A 5,204-nucleotide genomic window follows, 5' to 3' on the forward strand; every position below is an offset into this window, starting at 1 on the left:
CTTAGAGCTAAGAGGATGTTTAACTCAATTGATACAGACAGGTGGAAGGGCAATAATGAAGAATAATGATTGAAATACACTCAGGGGATAGATTATACAAAACATGGAAGGCTAAGATAAAAATATTTGATGATATATTATAAATAATGATGCACAATCATAAAAGATTACTCAAGAAAAGACTATACTTCACAAAATTAACTTTGAAGAGGTATGGAAGAGGGACAAAGGAACAAAATAAGAGAGGTAAGAAAACTAATTAGGATTCTATTGTCATTCAACTATTAAATAGCGAATCCTGGAAAAAAAAAACAATGGAAGTTAAGAGAAGAGGCAAGAATCCTTATTTACTTACATGGAATATGGGAAGAATTGGAAACTCACTTAAAGTGAATAAATAAAGAAGACAAAATCTTTGAAACATGTATTGTGAATTTTGTAGTGCTTTCATTAATAGAACAAATTCTTAAGGGTGATATTCAAAATATCCCAAAACTACTATGCCATGCATACTGACCATATGGAATGGGCACTGGTTTGGAGCTATTGGGTGCCAGCTCTGCATTTAACACAGAGAGAAGGAGGACTGAAAGGGAAGATAATATGTTAAGTGTTCAAGACTATATAGGATTTGAGTTGTTCATGGGATATCTATTTGGAGATGTTCTATAGTCACATACAAATGAAGAACATTATTCTATAACATGATATATTTCATTTAGACCATACCTGGGAAAATTCCATTCAGTTAAACAGCTATACAGAGCAACAATTTGAGCTCTAAGTTACAAAATACTCTTAAGCAACTGATCATTGCCACTAAAACATTCCAGAGATTTTTTTTTTTTTGGCTTATATACACTAAGGAAGATGGGAAACATTAATTTTTGGTGGAGGGATAAAATACACTGTGTCCTTACTCCACTAAAGAGTTCGTGGTATATTAGGTGAAGTATTCCTGATTATATACATTGATTAACACAACAAACATAATGTAGTGTGGTATAATGGGAAAAGTGAAAAATTTTAATTTATATAACTTTTTCTGCAAAATTTCTAGATACACAAACTTTGGTAAGAGGATTAATGTTTAACTTCTCTGAGGTACTCTTTCCTTCCAAAAAAGGATGTAGAGAGTCATACCTTAGGATCTGTTGTTAAGGTTTAAATGGATACTAAATGTAAAGTACTTAACCAACAGAAAGTGCCAGAGTAGTTTCCTTGCAAAATACAATGCTTCCCATGTCAGGAAAAAGCATCAAGATGGACTTCCACTGTGTTACAGTGTACACTTGAGAGTGGTCCGATTGAAGGTATGTCTTACAAGGAATGATCAATATTTATTTTGGTGACCTTTGGAATGGGAGTGCATCTCACAGTGAAAGGCAGCCTTTCAACTGTATGGCTGAAATCAAGATGCTATTTGACCAATCAAGATGGTGGCATGACCATATTTGGAAAAACATGAAATACACTCTAAAACAACATGAACTGAAAAATCAACAGTTGTTTTAAAATTGCCAATACAAAACTTACAGGGGAAAATAGACTAAATTGTAGATTTTACAAAAATAACCAAGAATAACTTACTCAACATATATCCCAGGATATTTCAAATCATGAATATTTTTAGATGCAGTAATGTAAGTATTCACTTAGTATTTTACAAAAGTTAAGGCCTTAGAAAGCATTCTTCTTTTTGAAGAAAAATGCATATTGTACTGATTTATGTGAAAGACTCTTGACAGAAATAATGAACCTCTTAAAGGCAATGATCTGTGTTAGAGAACAATTTAAAGTAACGCTGGGCATATTGGGCTTAAAGAGTAATGGACAACACCATTTTATTGTCACCAAACCAATGAAAATGTGAGTAACTCCCTGTCATCTTGAATGGTTCCAACGGCAAAAATTCCTTCTTTTGAACATTCATGATCCAAGCCATTTTTTCCATTCATGTACTAATCTCATTGAAACATACCTGTAGCAGAGAATCTCTTGTGGAAAAGATCCTGAATTTTAGACCTAATAAAGGACTTGCAAAGGTATATGCCTGAACTTTCTTGAATCAAACTTATTCTAAGATTTATTCATTCAAATCTCACCTCTGAGGAATATTTGATTATTTTAAATATTCTCTAAGGATTGAAGTATTTCAATATTTAATTTACTGCATTATACTTATACTTCTTTGTAGAGGACATTTTCCATGCTTTTGCTAAGTATTTTGAAGGAAATCGTAACCAATGAAAGCATATCAGAGATAGATTAAAGATACCACATGAAAGAAGAGTATGTTTCTAACCTGTTTTGGAACAAACTGAAAATCAGTGAAAAGTGGTTTGATGTAATAGATTGAAGAGATAATTTATGATTCTAGAGAGCTGGCAGATCTTTGACTCTACTATAGTTTTACAGAAATAGAGAGTTGACAATAGTCCTAATGTCTAAGAATGTCATGTGATTGAGGTCATGGTGGGAGGGGAACTGTATGGACGAGTTGGGTAGATTACTAGTTTGAAAAAAATTATTACTATTTTTCCCTCTTTTACTTAATAATAAATATGCTATTTTTCCTCATGTGGAACAAATTGAATCATAACTCAAGACTTTTGTTAACACAAATTCTGTAGCCAAGTTGACAAAACGTTGTTAACTCTGATACATTTCCAACTAATATAATCACCTACCCACTCACACAAGGAAGGGACACTATGGGACTAGAGGTGGGAGGGGAGCTGGTTCTTCCTGGTTGTCTTTGCTATGTTGAACTGATATGCCTAAAATCACAGACGTTGGATTAGAAGACTAGGGACAGGCTACTAGGTTTCCAAAGTCCCAATCTACCACTCTTTTCTTTAATTGTGGTCTTTGAAAATACAGGCTGGAAAAAGCAGCCAACTTTATTTTTTTTAACTCTGACATGCCCACTGAATCTAGTTACATTTTATCATCAGTTATTGAAGTGAAGTATCATAATATTCCATGCGCATTCTGAGATTCCATGACGTATTTCTTTTTTCTACATATACCTTATAATCTCAGTTATTATATCAGAATTGTAAAATTACCACCTATTCATTGAAAAAAATCTTCAGTGGTACTGTGTTTAATGAACTCAACTCTAAGCATGATTTCATGTCTTACACTGGGCATCCTTTTTATGTCTTTCATGTCCCCTTTATTTTTTTCAGAGGTACTCATGATTTATTATCAACCATTGTTGATAATAGTCAACTGAAATCTTAAACAATTTATAGGACTCTTGCACTTGTATCACTTAGGTCTAGATGTGCCGAGTATGAAGAGTAAAAACGATTATTTTTACCTTCCTTCATGGAGCTAGACACTGCTTTAAGAAACAGTGAAAATGATATGTAGTATGAAATGGTGTTATACATAAGATTAAATAGCTTAAATTTATTTGTGATAATTTATTGCAGTGAACCCTGTCTTAAGTTGCATCTCCTAGAAGCAGACTCAGATGGGGATTCTTGTTTAAGTGATACATTGAAGTCTATTTTTGCAGAGATAGGGAATGAGAAAAACTGGATGAGGCAGGAGGAAAAAAACTAGCAAGTACATGGTCTCAGCAGCACAGATAGCACCACAGATTTAGCCCCACTTTGTGACAAGAAGCTGGCCTTCTGTACAAACCCTTGCTGGCTGGCGATGGGGAAGGAGGATGTCTGCCCAGGCAAGATAGCTATCGTTTGGTCAAGCACAATTCACCAGAGAAGAGGGTATGTGTGAGCAGAAAAGGGGATCCAGGTGGACACCAACAGTATCTAGGACAGATTCTGTTGCAGTGTTTTAACAGAAAGTAAGTATTGTTTTAAAATGTAATTAATATCAGAAATGTAATTAATATCAGTGGTTGCTACCTCAGCAGAATGAAACTTCTCCTGATTGAAACAATTATTTTAAAAATTATGTAAAAACTGCACAGATTCAAAAAAGATTGTTTAACTTGGCATTACTCACAGGAGAACACTGGTTATATTAAAATCTTGATAAAGTAACATAATTAGTATTTTGCTCTATAATTAGATAAATTTTAGGAAATAAATATACAATAATTTGTGAGTTATCTGTATCTCTATCTTAACGCTCATTAAATATCACTGAGCCACCAACACATACACGGTAAAGTTCATTGCTGTGGCTAATTGCCAAATCTTAGCCATTGAGAAGAAAGACTTTTACACATAATTTTTTTTTCTTTTTTTTGGTTATGAAGGTATATTAGTTAGTGTAGAAGAATAAATTATATTTTATTTAACAGTTCATATTAATTTAATACACTTAAAATATTTAATTGCATGTTATGTGTCCTTCTGCCCTGGGTTCTTCAATAGTTAGAATTAGGCCTGCCCCCCCATAATGAAAAAGCTCTCTGGTTTTGGATCATCTGAATTGCACCTATGTATTAGTGAAAACAAAGAAACAAACAAATAAATTATTTGCCATTTCTTAATTACTAGATTTAGGCAGAATGTATTCAAGCTCTACACTTAAAGAAATAGTACTTAGAGATGATGCCAAGATGGCGGAGTAGTAGGATGCTCGTAGCTCACCCTCTCCCACAGATAAACTAAGACTCACATCCACGGACCCACTCAGCCAGCCAGAGCACCTATGGAACTCTGACAAAACACTGTCCTCTTCAAAAGACAAAGGTGCCAAAAATCTGTTTCATTCCTACATAGGCATTAGATAGATGAATAAATAAACTCCTTTAAGGACCAAAATAGATAACTGATACTCCATAAGCCACAGTGCCAGAGAGATATGAGCAAGATGAAGAAGCAGAGAAACAATTCCCAATTAAAAGAACAAGAGAAATCCCCTAAAAGAATGATCAATGAAATAGACATCAATAGCCTACTAGATCAAGATTTCAAAAAAGGAGTGATCAAAGTATTGAAGGAACTAAAAGAGATAGTGTTTGGAGATATAAAATATGTCAAAAATGAAATCAAAGCTATAAAGAAGAACCAAGAAGAACTGGTAAACTCATTGGCTGAGATGAGAACAGATCTAAAGGCTGTGCAAAGCACAGCAGATAATGCAGAGGAACGAATTAGTGACATAGAAGACAGGACAACAGAAAGCACCCAATCAGAACAACTGCAAGATAAACAAATAAAAACAAATGAAAGCAACATAAGGGACCTATGGGATAATATAAAGTGTGCCAATCT

Source organism: Camelus bactrianus, chromosome 4, assembly GCF_048773025.1.
Source record: "Camelus bactrianus isolate YW-2024 breed Bactrian camel chromosome 4, ASM4877302v1, whole genome shotgun sequence".
Lineage (NCBI taxonomy): Eukaryota > Metazoa > Chordata > Mammalia > Artiodactyla > Camelidae > Camelus > Camelus bactrianus.